General features: G+C 35.0%; 1 pseudogene; it reads left to right on the top strand.

The window, feature by feature from the left end:
• Positions 1-10,162: 10,162 nt before the first annotated feature.
• Positions 10,163-11,477, top strand: LOC144216774 (phosphoglycerate kinase 1 pseudogene; annotated as a pseudogene).
• The last annotated feature ends 4,208 nt before the right edge of the window (positions 11,478-15,685 follow it).

Raw genomic sequence — 15,685 nt, 5'->3', positions numbered from 1 at the left:
GGAAACTAATTTGACAATAAACTATTTGAAAAAAAAATTAAAAAAAAAATTGGAACAGATTATAGCACTTTGGCATTTGTATATATGCAAGAAAAGACCTCATATATGATATTTTTATCAATATATGTGATAAATTGGAGCTATGGGAATGCTTATACTTGTTTTGTTTTTTGGTCAAGAAGAAAGAGGAAAGGTAATTAGATCAGCCAGGCAAAACCAAATTTTGTGTGAGAAAATCACAATCTAAGCAAATATGAAGCAAACTGATACATGGAATGGTTTAGAATAAAGGAGTGTAAGAGAAAGAGCTTTGTTTACCTAGGAATATTATCCTCAGAGATACCTGGGGACCCTAATATTGGGGCAGTAAAGTAGAACGTTCTCTATCTGGCAAGTCCTTAAATGAACTGAACACATTCATAATAATGTTGATACAATGTATTGTTTTTCAGCTTTTTTAATAAATCTATACCAGAGCTCAGGTGAGATTGTGAATATAGACTATAATGTTAATTTTGACCTTAAAATTATTCAAATCCTTGAGAAAACATAGAAGGTGAAAAGTAGTGAAAGACCACGAAATAGAGGGCTTACCTCAACAGAGCTGCCATATTAACTGGGGATGATGGCAAAAAAAATAGAGCTGTAACAATATTTTTCAGAGTTTCAAAAGAATAAAAATAACAATGATGATATAAATAGTGGAATTGGGAGGATGATTGCTTATCATTTTACATTGTATGCACTCTTTTAATTTTTATTATAGGCCTATATTACAATAAAGATAGTAATTGTACAATAATGAAGAAGCAATTGCTTGCTTTTTACGTTACTTTCTCTCATGTGACAATTTATTCAAAAGCATTATTTTTTCTGGGCATAATTATATCATGATAGATGGGAGGATGGTTCCATTTCTAATTGCTTAGAATTTTTAATCCCTTCCATTAGCAAAAAAGAAAATAAAGGAAGGATGACCGATAAAAATCAAGGGAGATTTAAACCTTAAAACTGATTCTGAAAAAGATTTAAAAGCATGAGGAAATGGTTGAATAAACTTACAACCAATGCGAATTCTGAGGCTCTCAGTAAATCTGTTGTTACTCAATTTATTGTGAAATATTTAACTTATTTTAAAGAAACATTTCAACAATTACCTTAATTACTGATTGTTTGTACTCTGTAGTTACAAATGTCATTTCTTTGTTGCCATCTTATCTATGATGTCTTTTCATTGGTACTTTTGGGACTATTTTTCCTCTTGAAAAATAGGTTATTTGAAAAATCTGTACCTCTTAAATTACAAAATCAGTTACAGTCGTATTATGGCAGAGCATTTTCCATATCTGTATGAAATGTATAAGGTTATTCAGATAGGGATATCAAACACACTCAACATTCAGGCACCAATATCTTAGGTATATGTGAAAAACTCTGCAGGAATCTAATATACTGTGTTTTAGTTCAGTGTGCTGTCATCAGGTATTGTGTGACACGCTTTGAGCTCTACTGCTTAAAAAAGATTTGGGAAAACTGGAGAGTCAATGAAAGAATTAACAGATTGACAAGATAATGGTTGGATATAGAAACTGGAATTCAGTTTGGCAAAAATTGTTTTCTGAGAAATAACTAGTCACTTGTGCTGTTTTCACTGAGGGTCCTTGTATAAATCACATTAGGGGCAGGGGTTTAGTTTCTCCATCCTTTAAAGTGAAGGATTATTTTAGGAGATTTTTTAAGATCTCTTACACATCTGAATTGTATAATTTTTGGAAAGACTCACACAGAAAAGGTATTGTCTTAAAATAGTTTAAATTGAAGCAAGAGAAAGTTAGGCTACATATTGCAGAAAAAAGAACATTAATTCATTTATACTCTTCTGCAACAACCTCTTTCTCCATGTGCTTTTTTTTTTTTTAAACAATAGGAAGCTCATTTGTGTGGAAAAATCTTTATCTGCTTATGTGTTGGGAGAGAATAAAATAAGTCCATTTTAAACAAATACCATCTAATCTTATAATTCTCAGTTTTTAAAAATACCCAAAACCAGTCATACCTTTAGCCATAGCACCATTTGCTCTAACTAGGTGAAATCTGCAAAGCAACTCGTGGTCTTAAGTATTGTTCACAGACTCTCCCACCTTCACAGGATCTTTGCATATTCTGTTGCTTCAGTTTGGACCATTTTCCCACCGTTTAAAGCAGGCTCATCCTTAGAACTGCACTTGAAGCATCATTTCGCTCAAGAGCATTCCTTGGCTCTCCTCATTACATCAGATCGTCTTGTCATGAACTCATTTAGCACCAAAACATCTCCCCTACTTTGTACACACCAGAATTGGAATTTTTCATATTACTTGTGTACACATCTGGATGTGCTCTGTCCTTTTCTCTAACACTCTGAGGGCAGGGGCCAATTTGGACCTGATGACAGGTGTCCCCAGTGTTTGAATATAGGCCCTGATGCAAAGAAACTAAAAGACACACATATATTGAATGAAGAAATGGATATTTTCAAACTGTATCCACACTCTTGCAGGTCCTGGTTCTTTTTTCAGTATTCTTATTTTCTGGGTCTCTACTTTTCTACTGTGAGAATTGATAAAGGCTTTTATAAACTCATAATTTCTTCTTTCACTTTTACTGTCACATGATAGGTAATTTTTATTAATATCCTGGAAATAAATTTTTAAGATGATGAGAAAGTTGAATCACCATGTCATGTCATTTATATATATATATATACACACTATACATTATACATTATATATACATATATATTATATATATGACATTTTGTACTAGACCCCATAACATGTTAACATTAGGTATTTTTATANTTGGTATTTATATAAATAAATATATATATTTATACCAAATGTTAACAAGTCGTGGGTTCCAGTTCAAAATCTCATTTTGTCCCTTGTTCCTTTGGTTTGTAAAATACGATGAATAATATTTACCTTGTCTGCTTGGCTGGATAGTTTTATATATAGAAAATGAAATAGTTCCTGATTTTATTGTTTTCCTTGTATCCATTAAACTGTTTACATCTATTTATATATAGCCAGGAGAAAATAATCAGCTGTAGGAACAGTTATATATTATTGGAACTCTTTCAGTTGTTAATAATGTAAATAGAATTCAAGTAGGCTTAAGTAAAAAGGGACTGTATTAGCTTACACGAACAGAAAGGTTCTAAAGAGATTCAGGTATGCCTGAATGCAAAGGCTTAGATGTCCTGAACTCTAAGGCTTTAGCTTTATTCTGTGTTTGCTCGTGTTAGCTTTAGATTCAGGAAGGAATACCACATATGGTGACCAATATGGCCATATGTAAAAACTTCTCTTACCAGTTTAGAATCCCCAGCTAGGAAAAAAAAAATCCTTCTTAATTGCTGCCTCCAATGCTCCATCATTCATTGGCCTGTCATTATGCATGTACTATCCCTGAACCAATCATTTTAGGATTTGATTATTTAGGCCTGAAAAAGCACCTTATTTTTTTAAAGTAAAGAATAAAGTAAGTCATATCCACACTTATATTGCATTTGGGGAGGGAGGATTTGGAAATTCCTGGGGGAAAATTATATTCTTTGGAAGGACTAAATACTAAAAAGGCATTATAAAGCATGATTCCTGCAATATCTGTCTTGATCTTTAGGATTAACTCTAATCTGCTATCCAATTTTTGCTTCTTTGTATTTTTCAATAATTCTATAATGATCACGTACTGTGTGGGCAATAACGAAAATATAAATGAGATACTATATACACCAGTATATTCTCAACTGTAGCTCTGTAATGAAAGGGATTATTAAGAATGACTGGAATTTTTTTCAAACAATAGAAATAGGATAAGCAAAAAGCTCAACCAAAAACACTGTTAATCCTCAGCATTTTAGAGTCATTGAGAGGGGTGTGTGTGTGTGTGTGTGTGTTAATGTTCTTGACCTAAGGAAAGAATTTAAGCTTTTTTTCAGCATAAATCTATCATTGCTTCTAAAAGAAGATTTGGTCTGTTTGCTGTGAAGGCCAGGGAATAGCTATGGCTCCTTAAGATAATTCAGCATCTACTTCTCTACACACTTTATGGCTTAGGAGAGCATTGTCTCATTTGTTTCATTTTCCACTTATGTTCTATGTATTTTATCTTTGTCATTGCAGACCAGTAGTAGATTGAACCTATACAGGATCTTAGAGTTGTTGGAGTCTAGATAGAAAGCAGGTCTCAGTGCTATCATTTGCTGTTCAACAAAGTTCTTTGAATGTGTTTTATTTAGACAATCATACTGAGAAAAACAATCTAAATAATTATCTTCAGCTGAAAATTCCTGTGATGTTTGTTCTTTCCTCACCCCCTCATTCTTCACAGTTTTTTCAAAGGACTCAGCCTTCCAAGGCTTCTGTGTATGTTAAACTCGTTTAGGACAGGTTACCTGGGAAACAGACTGGAAATGGAGATTTGCATGCACAGAGTTTGCTGGGGAGGCCCTTTGGTACCACATGTACAAGGAAGTGATGAAATAAGATCATGTAGAGAGATGTGGTGTAGTTAGAACAAAGGCTATCAGTTGATCTTGTAGAGAGCTTTCAGCATTGACCCAAGTTGAGGTAAGACAGATGGGACTTTATACCTAACATAGACCAGTCATTGAATATGGGTGGCCTCTGGGGAACAAAGTGGATGAGGCAGCTTCCCATGAATGAAGGCATTTCTTGAACAAGTGTCACCTGTGAGCCTTTAGTAGCCAACAAGTCCTGGCAACTGGAGAAATGAGTAATTCTGTTCTAAAAGGAAACATCTCGGTGACACAACACATTTGACCAATCTCAATAATTAGCGGCAAACATCTAATTTAGGGCTTTGATATTTGTATCTAGCTATCAAAATCAGTCAGTTGGATTTTTTTTAGGGTGCATTCTGTTACAATTTTCCCAGTCTCTTCATTCATTCCTCAAGATTCCGTTTATCCTCCAGTATCATTTTCTTCATCCTGAAAACTAACTTAAATTTTTTTTTCTTGTAGTTTGGAATGGCTGACAATAAATTGTCTTCATTTTTCCTTGGTGTGAGATTGATTCTTTGATTCTTTCATTTATCTTTTATTCTTGAAAATATTTTAGTTGGATATGTAATCTGGGTTGAAATTTATTTTGCTTTTTTTTCTTAAAAATTTTTAATGTTTATTTATTTTGAGAGAGAGACAGAGAGACAGAGTGCGAGTAGGGAAGGGGCAGAGAGAGACAGAGATACAGAATCTGAAGCAGGCTCCAGGCTCTGAGCTGTCAGCACAGAGGCAGACATGGGGCTTGAATTCACAAGCCGCGAGATAATGACCTGAGCCGAACTCAGACACTTAACCTACTGAGCCACCCATGTGCCCTGCTTTTGTTTTTCATGTCAGTACTTTACCAACGTCATTATACTGACTATTCTTGGTAATTTTTGATGAGAAATCCATAGTATTCAAATTATTACCCTTCTCCATGTAATGTGTTTAGTTTTGTTTGAAATATCTGTAGTTTGTAGTCTGGTTACCATGTATCTATGCATGATTTTCTTAGAATTTATCCTGTGGAATTGACTGAGATTCTAGGTTCTATAAGTTTATGTTTTCCATCAAATTTTGGACATTTTCAAGTGTTGTTTTTAAAAATCTATTTGTGCCCTAATCTTTTTATCTTCTTCTTCTGGAAATCCAATGCCACTTACTTTAGATATTTTACTGTAGTTTCATATGTGCCTAAGCCTTATTTAATTTTTTAATCAGACTTTTTTTCTGTTTTCTTGAGTTTGAATAGTTTTTAGTCATCTATCTTTGATTTGCAGACATCTTCCTCTGTTATATATATTGTTATTGAGTCGATCCAGAAAACTTTTTATTTAGGATATTGTACTTTTCAGATTTAAAAATTAATTTAGTTGTTTTTTATATTTTTGTTTCTGTGCTGATATTTTCTATCTCTGTATTCATTCCATATGCATTTGTTATAAAAGTTATAACAGTAGTAGTTATAATAGTTACTGTAAAGTCCTTATCAAGATAATTTCAAACTCTGGGTCATCTTGGGTTTCATATCTATTGTCTTTTTTCTTAAAAGTTAATCACATTTCCTAGGTCTTTCCATATCAATTAACTTTGGGTTTTATCCTAGTCACTGTTGATGTTATGTTGTAGAGATTCTCTTTGCTATTATAGTCCTAATGAGAATGTAGATACTTTGTCTTAGAAGGGAATCAGTCCAGTTATGGTCAGACTGTAAGATATGTCTTGTCTTTTATGGGTAATGGTTTAAATTTCAGTTCATTTTTTTTTCAGTCTTTGCTATGCTGTTTGGGCATACTTTGTGCATATACATTTCAGGGATAAATCCAGGCATCAATTAATTTTAGCATCTTGTTTTATTCCCAGTAAGTTACACTTATGGGTCACACCTGCCTTATCATCAAGCAATGTCCATAATTACCAGTCAAAAATTGACACATCCCAACTAAAGATTCTAGATGTAAATTAACTTAATCTAAATAAGGAAAACCTTACTTCTTCTAAACTTATCAAAGAGAATGATATTTTAATATATATTTTTAAAGCTGTTTCAGTAACTTGTAAAAAATCTACTTTTAAAGAGAGATGATAAATTCTTTTTCTAGCAATGACTATCTAGGACATTTAAGAACAGGCTTTTTTCTGAGAACAACTAAATAAGCTAGGAAAATATGTTTTTAAATAACTATTTTAAGACACAACAAAACTACCTATGCATTCAGAACCGAAAAAAACAAGGACCAAAACTGAGGAACACCGAAGATTATTTCAGTGTCTGGAGCCACTTTTTTTCACTAAAAATAATAATAAATGGTAAAGCATGTGTGAGAGAATAACACGCTGAGCAAAACATTAACACTTTCATGTAGCTGGGAAAATGTGGAGTTAACAATTCTTGTAAATACCTGAGTTTTCTATTGATATATAAAGTTGTTACATTCTATATATAACAGGGAGTGGGAACTAGACCAGGTCTCATAACTGACACCCAGTTTAAAATCATCTCAATTCCTGGGGTACCTGAATGGCTCAGTTGGTTAAGCTCAGATCATAATTTCATGGTTCGTGAGTTTGAGCCCTGCATTGGGCATCCAGCTCTGAACTGACAGTTTGGAGCTTGGAGCCTACTTTTGATTCTGTGCCTCCCTCTTTCTCTGCTCCTCCTCTGTTCTCTTTCTCTCCCTCTCCCTCTCAAAAATAAATAAACATAAAATAATAAAATAAAATAAATAAGTCAATTCCTGACTGGATTATAGTTATGCAGCCAGCTGCTTGATGATAACAAATAATTCCTCTCTGGAAAAAGATGGTGATGACCATCTTCGAATGACTGATATAAATGTACTATTTAATAATATATAATGTTGGTAAACAATACAAAGTAATCAGGCACAAAAAATTAAGAATAGGCCAAAAAACAAGAGAAAAAGCAGGCAACTGAGATTTATCAAGAGAATAACCACACATTACAGTGATAGTACATAACTTTTAAGTTAGTTAATATATTCAGAAATTAAGTGATAAGGTGGGAAATTTTAGCAGAGAACAGGAAAATTTGAAAGTTGAAATTCTAAAACTTCAAATAACACATTTAGATTTCAATAGTTGAGGGAAACCTGTGTGGCTCAGTTATTTAAGTGTCAGACTTCGGCTCAGGTAATAATCTCATGGTTCCTGGGTTCAAGCTCAAAACCTGGAGCTTACTTTCGATTATGTGTCTCCCTTTCTCTCTGTCTCTCCTCCACTCACACTCTGTCTCTCCCTGTCTCTCAAAAATAAATAAATATTGAAAAAATTTTTTAAAGAAAAGATTTCAATAGTTGAGATCTTATTAAACTGAGTGGTTGAGTTTAATCATCAGATTCAGTGTAGCTGAAGAAAGAATAAGTGAGTTAGAAGACAGATCAAGGAAAAATCTCCAAACTGAAGCAAGGAGCTCCAAAAATATAGAGAACATAATATATAATTAAAACATGGTATAAACATCTAACAGATTTGCAATTGAAGTCTTAGAATTAGAGAAGAGTTAATTAGGCAGAAGAAATAGTTGTAAAGATTGTGACTGAGAATTTTTTAAAAAACTAATTACAATATTCAAGAGATTTGAGAAGTTCTATAAAACTCAGCATAGAATCAAAAAAATATACTGACTGCACAGCAAAGGAAACAACCCACAAAACTAATAGGCAACAACAGAATGGGAAAAGATAGTTGCAAATGACATATCAGATAAAGGGTTAATATCCAAAGTCTATAAGGAAATCATCAAACTCCACACCCGAAACACAAACAACCCAGTGAAGAAATGGGCAGAAGATATGAACAGACACTTCTCCAAAGAGGACATCCAGATGGCCAACAGACACATGAAACGATGCTCAGCATCCCTCCTCATCAGGGAAATACAAATCAAAACCACACTGAGATACCACCTCATGCCAGTCAGAGTGGCTAAAATGAGCAAATCAGAGAACTCTAGATGCTGGCGAGGATGTGGAGAAACGGGCACCCTCCTACACTGTTGGTGGGAATGTAAACTGGTACAGCCCCTCTGGAAAACAGTGTGGAGGTTCCTCAGGAAACTAACAATAGAACTCCCCTATGACCCAGCAATAGCACTGCTAGGAATTTACCCAAGGGATACAGAAATGCTGATGCATAGGAGCACATGTACCCCAATGTTCATAGCAGCACTCTCCACAATAGCTAAAACATGGAAAGAGCCTAAGTGTCCATCAATGGACGAATGGATCAAGAAGATGTGGTTTATCTATACCATGGAATACTACATGGCAATGAGAAACAATGAAATCTGGCCATGTGTAGCAACATGGATGGACCTTGAGGGTGTTATGCTGAGCGAAATAAGTCAGGCAGAGAAGGACAAATATCATATGTTTGCACGTATAGGAGGATTAGGAGGAACTTAACTGAGGACCATGGGGGAGAAAAAGGGGGGAAATGGTGGGGGAAAGGGAGAGAGGCAAACCATGAGAGACTCTTGAATGCTGAGAAACAAACTGAGGACTGATGGTTGTGAGGAGGGAGGGGGGAGATGTGCATGGAGGAGGGCCCTTGTGGGGATGAGCACTGGGTGTTATATGGAAACCAATTTGACAATAAACTATTTGTAAAAAAAAAAAATTGAGGTAAACCAAAAAAAAAAAAACAACAAACAAAAATATACTGAAATATGTTATACTAAAATTATTGAATGTTAGTATATTTTTGAATTCGTATATTATTGAAATTTAGTATATTGAACAAAGATAACTAATAAATCTTAAAAGCAATCGGAGGTCTACAGATTCAGTTCAATTCTCGTCAAATCCCAGAAACGTTTTTTTTGTGGAAAACTTGTGAAATGTTCTAAAATTGAAATGGAATTAACAAAGGGAGTTTTAAATGAACAAAATGGAAAAACATTATTTTAAATGTATAATTCTTTTTAAACTGTAATAAAGCTACATTAATTAAGACTATACTATAGGTATAAGGAATAACAAATAAATCGGTAGAACCAAATACCAAATCTAAATATAAATATAGGTACAGACATAAATTATATATAGAATCAGCTTATTTTCAGCCAAGATGCTAAACTAAATCCATTCAAAGAAGTCTCTTTAAACAGATAGTGCTGGATCAATTCTATATGAAACTCCACACACGAAAGTTAAACTAATTCAAGATGTATCAAAGTCTTAAATATAAAATCTACCACCACAAATCTTCTGGAGGAAAACATAGGAAATTGTCTTTGTCACCTTGAGTAGGCAAAGCTTTATTGAACAAAAGAAACAAACAAACACAAAACCACCATTCATTATAAAAATTGGTAATTTGCACTTTATCAATATTAAAAAGAAAACTTCTATCTAAAGAAATCATTAAGAAAATGAATAAACAAGCCACAGACTACAACAAAATAGAATGCATAAATCTGACAAAGGGCTTTTATCTAGAATATATAAAGAACTTCACAAATTAATCTCATAAAGACAAATAATCCAATAAAAAAGGGTAAAAGCCTTGAAAAGATACTTTGCAAAAGAAAATATAAGAATGACAGTGTTGTTTAAGCTCTCAGCCTTGCTGCTGTTGTATGCTAAGATGTTGCTTTCTAACAAGCTGACTGTGGATAGGATGGACATGAAGGGGAAGTGGGTCATCAAGAGAATGGACTTCAACGTACCTGTGAAGAACAACCAGATAACAAACAACCAGAGAATCAAGGGTGCCACCTCAAGCTTCAAATTCTGCTTGCATGATGGAGCCAAGCCACTTGTTCTTATGAGCCATCTGAGCTGGTCTGATGGTATGTCAACGCCTGACAAATACTCTTTGGAACCAATTGCTATAGAATTCAAATCTCTGCTGAGCCTAGATTTTGTTCTTGAACTGCTGTGTGGGTCTGGAAGTGGAGAAAGCTTGTGCTGATCCTGCTTCTGGGTCTGTCATCTTGCTGCAGAACCTTCACTTTCATGTGAAAGAAGAAGGGAAGGTGAAAGATTTTTCTGGGAATAGGGTTAAAGCTGAGCAGCCAAAACAGAAGCCTTCTGAGCTTCACTTTCCAAGCTAGGTGATGTCTATGTCGATGATGTTTTTGGCACTGCTCTCCAATCCCACAGTTGAATGGTGGGACTCAGTCTGCCACAGAATGCTGGAAGTTTCTTGATGAAGAAGGAACTGAACTACTTTGCCAAGGCCTTGAAGAGCCCAGCAACCCTTCCTGGCCATCCTGGGTGGACCTAAAGTTACAGACAAGATCCAACTATCAATAATATGCTGGACAAAGTCAGTGAGATGATTATTGGTGGTGGGATGGCTTTTACCTTCCTTAAGGTGCTTAACAACATGGACATAGGCACTTTTCTGCTTTGATGACAAATGAGGGAGCCAAGATCGTCAAAGATCCGATGTCCAAAGCTGGGAAGAACGGTGTGAAGATTACCTTGCCTGTTGACTTTGTCACTGCTGACAAGTTTAATGAGAATGCTAAGTCTAGCCAAGCACAGTGGCCTCTGGCATACTTGCTGGCTGAAGGGACTTGGAAGGTCCTGAGAGCAGCAAGAAGTACCTGAGGCAGTTACTGGAGCTAAGCAGATTGCGTGCCATGGACCTCTGGGTGTATTTGAATGGGAAGCTTTTGCTCAAGGAATCAAAGCCCTCATGGACAAGGGGGTGAAAGACACTTCCAGGGGCTGCATCACCATTGTAGAGACACTGCCACTTGCTGTGCCAAATGGACACAGATGATAAAGTCAGCCATGTGAACACTGGACATGATATCAGTTTAGAGCTCCTGGAAGGTTAAGTCCTTCTGGTGTGGATGTTCTCAGCAGTGGTTAGTACTTTTCTGGCTATTGGTTCCTGTGCGCAGCCCTTAAGTCAATTTAGCAGTTACTGTGTCTCCATTTGGCAGTAGCTAAAGTCTTCCCCCATGTCAGGATTCACCTAGTGACCAAGAGATACAGTGCCGAGAATCCTTAAACGATTGCACAGTGTCTCAGCTCCTCTTTTACCATGGCCTTGTCTTGCCTACGTTCTTCAGGATCCCATTTGAATCTCCTAGTGACTAAAGCATTGTGCATTCTAGAGTGCGTATATTTATATTTTTCCCATTAAAAGAAAATGAGCTGTGTTAGCTTCTCTTTTTGAAGAAGCTTATTGTGATTAGTTGTGTCATTGTTTCATTCCTCAGTATGGAAATACGATGAAATCCTAGGTATACGTGGGGGAGGGGGGAGAGAAAGTTGTTAATGGATTAAATAAATAATAAAAGTTTTCTAAAAGTGACCATTAAGCACAGATATGTTAAAAAAAAGCTATATACCAATCATCAGGGAAATACTAATGAAAACCGCAATGATATATCAACTCTAATTCAATTAAAAAAATAAGAAAACCACAATTACATATCATTTTACACCTGCTAGAATGAAAAACAGTTAATAGCAACAAGGATAATTGTTGGTAAGGATGTGGAACAACTAACGTCCATAAAGTTAAATATACATTTTATCCCACAGACCAGGAATTCCATTTTAGGTATTTACACAAGATAAATAAAAACCAATGTCCACAAAAAGATTTATAAAACTGTTTTTTACAGCCTCATCAACTAGCCCCTAATTTGAAACAACTCCGACGCTCATCAACTGGAGAGTGAAATAAACACCTTGTGGCATACTCATATAGTGGCATATTTCTTGACAATAAAAAGGAAATGAATAGTACTGATCCATGCCATGTCATAGTGAATTGTATACATGCAGTGTTAAACACACAACTTTGAACAAAAAAATCCATACATAAATGATTATATTCTGTAGGATTTCATTTATTTTAAATCTAAGAAGAGGACTACAGTGATAGAAATTAGGACAGTAATACTATAGAGCGGAGCATGGAATTGAATTGAAAAGGCAAGAGAGTGATTTGGGAGTGATAGAAACATATTTAGGGTATTTCGCCTTGGATGGTAGTTAAATGGGTGATAAATTTATCAAAACCCATCAAACTGAACATTTGATATCTATATTTTATTGTATGTATATTACACTTAAGTAAAAAAGAAACCTAATGAGATGTCATTACATATAAAATGGCTAAAATTTAAAAAAATTAAATAAGCATGGTAATCTTAAATACTGAGGGGATTATGGACCCATGGGAACATCCAAGCAGTATATACAGTAAGGTAAATTGGCACAACCAGTCTGGAAACCTAAAGGTGAAGATCCACAAAGCTTTTACCCAGAAATTCCACACCCGGGTATATTAACAAAAGAAGAGTGGAAAAGTCTGGTCAAGGCAGCTTATAACTATTATTTTAATATTAAAATTTGTGTGGTATATACCTATACAGCAGTGAAAACTATTACTATATTTAACAATAGGGGGAAAATCTCATAACCATAATACTTTGTAAATTAAACTCAAAAGAAATACATACCATGTGAGTCCATTTATATAAGTGTCAAAAATAATTATGAATTTCTTTGCATTTTTCTGTTTGCATGTTTTATTTCAGTTTCAGACAGTGCATCATAAAAGGCAGAAGGGAGAGGCTAGGCTGTGAGGTGGATTTAGAGGAAAGAGGAGGAGGAGGCATCAACAGAAGCAATGATTTTATATTTAGTTTCCATTTCCATTATCAGGAAAAAACATAAGTTTTCTCTTTCATACCTTTGTTCAATTTTTTTCTTCATTGACTTTTACTGTATTCATACCAGAATAAAGTCAAAAATCTTAAGGCCATTAAAATATTTTTTGTTCTTCTCTTCCGTTTGCACTCTGAAATACACTTTTTACAGTTCACCAGTGTCATATTACCTTATTATCTTGCTGAATATTTTATGCATAGGCACTTCTTTCTATATTTGCTTTCACAACTTTTTAGGTTTTCCATTGACTCCTAAATGCTAGCTTTCTGGTGAGGCTAATACTTTTTGCCAAGTCTCTTAAACCCTTTCAGCTTTCATAAAAGTATGCTGACCTTTAATGATTGCACTACTAAGTAGCATGATTAACATATATATATATATATATATATATTTCAAATTGGGACATAAACAGATTGTAAAAGAAATAATTTAAGTAGATTATTAATCTGTTTTATTTATGTATATTATTTACTCATAAAAACACTATAACCTCAAATTTTTGTTCAAATCCAATTTTATTCTCCTGTGTCATCAAGTAATTCCAGTGTGAATAATTGCTTTGTAATAAACAAACTACCTGATTAAGAGGATGGAATAATAAGGTATATACATGGTTCCATGAATTTTCCTTTTTAACTCCAGTATATCAACAATGCCAATAATACAGCCTTCTGAAAAATCAAAGCTTTTCCTTTTATAGATAGTTTCACATATACATTCTGTTTGGGGAAAATAATTTCAGTCTTAAATATGTCCCTTTACAGACAAATGCAAATATAATCAGCAAACAAATGTAAAATTTGTTTACAGAAAATATGGCAGCTATAATTTAATTAGTACCTTCCATATTATAGTACTAAATAGACAGTTTTCAGTATTATTTTAAATTGAGTGTAATATTCCAGTACAAATCTTTAGAGTATATTATCGCTATATTCTATTCCCTTTTGCAGATGAGGAGACAGTAGCAGGGAGGTAAAATGACTTGAACAAAACACACGTGGCTGTTAAGATTCCCACTGTTACTGTTCATGGCTTTTCATAGATGACAATGACTTATTCCAAGGTTTGGCCACCTCAGGACCCATAGTTCATCTTTAGAGACTAAAGCCATGAGTGGCTCAGTGTAGTGGCTGGAAAGTTCTGATCTGATAAGTGGTAGAGATATTTGTTAATAAGCCTAAAATATGAAATAAATATTAACAGATCAAGCCCTCTGGCTTATGACAAAGGTAATATCAGTGGAGATATAGTTTTGCTATAGTTTATGATATAGTTTAGCTTCAGTCCTACGTGAAACTGTTGATCTCCCATTTTGCTAAATCATTCCTAGCCCCATACATAGTGGTCAAGTACATGAAAAGCATGTCTTCCACGTCCACTCACTTCCTTTTTGAAATGCTCCTCCCATCACAACCCACCACCCTCTCAGTGTGTCTGGTCACTCTGCATTCCATTCAGACGTATGGATTCTTCTTACTCCTCCAGATTCTTCCTCTTCCTTCCTCAGATATCAACATTTTCCTGTCAAGTAACACTTATCTTTAAAATTCTGATATCTAATAAACATCAGAGTTTATTATTTTTTGATCATTAAAAAAATACTTTGTATCTGTGCCTATTCTACAAGTGATATCTCTAAGTGACTTAAACAAAAAGTGAATTATTAGCTAACTGAAGTTACAGCAATTCTTTCTTTAGAGAGCATTTCACTCTTGGACTCAAATGATGCCTTTTGGGATTCATCTTTCCAGTCTCCTAGCTCTAGTGCTGACTTCACTGTCAGACAGAGTCTGTCTTTCTGGAGCAAGTATGCTTATCTTTCCTGGCTTACCTGGGGGCACCTGGGCATTCTCAGTGGAAACAGGATACCTCTTTTCTAAGAGCTATAGAGAAAAAGACCTGGGGTCCTTGTTTGTTTGTTTGTTAGGCATGTGCTGACTGCTGGAACAGATCACCACCTCATGGTGACATGGTCTTCACCTTGGATGAGTGTTTGATCGGGAAAAGCATACACTGAACACACTCCGTGTATTTTCAAACGAGCTTTAAGGCAGTCATATTAAAACGTATGTAACTGTAGAGTTAGAAGAAGCATTTCTATTTGCATTTCAGGTTTTCAGGTACCTAGAATTGGCATTCCAGAAGGGGCATTGACAGATATGAGGGCTCTTTGGGGAGTATATGGACTCTGCGGCAGGGGAGGAGGTGTAACTGCCCCCTGTAAGTGGAACAGCCTGCTGTCCTTAGTGCGTTCTTAACTCAGAGTTCTTTCTTCTTTTTTTTTTTTTTAACGTTTTATTTATTTCTGGGAGAGAGAGAGAGAGACAGCATGAGGAGGGGAGGGTCAGAGAGAGGGAGACACAGAAACTGAAGCAGACTCCAGGCTCTGAGCTAGCTGTCAGCACAGAGCCGGACACGGGGCTTGAACTCACGAACTGTGAGATCATGACCTGATCCGAAGCTG

This window comes from Crocuta crocuta, unplaced genomic scaffold, assembly GCF_008692635.1.
Source record: "Crocuta crocuta isolate KB4526 unplaced genomic scaffold, BGI_CrCroc_1.0 scaffold1260, whole genome shotgun sequence".
NCBI classification, from domain to species: domain Eukaryota; kingdom Metazoa; phylum Chordata; class Mammalia; order Carnivora; family Hyaenidae; genus Crocuta; species Crocuta crocuta.
The sequence above is the reverse complement of the archived record's forward strand: the minus strand, read 5'-3'. Positions and strand labels throughout refer to the sequence as shown.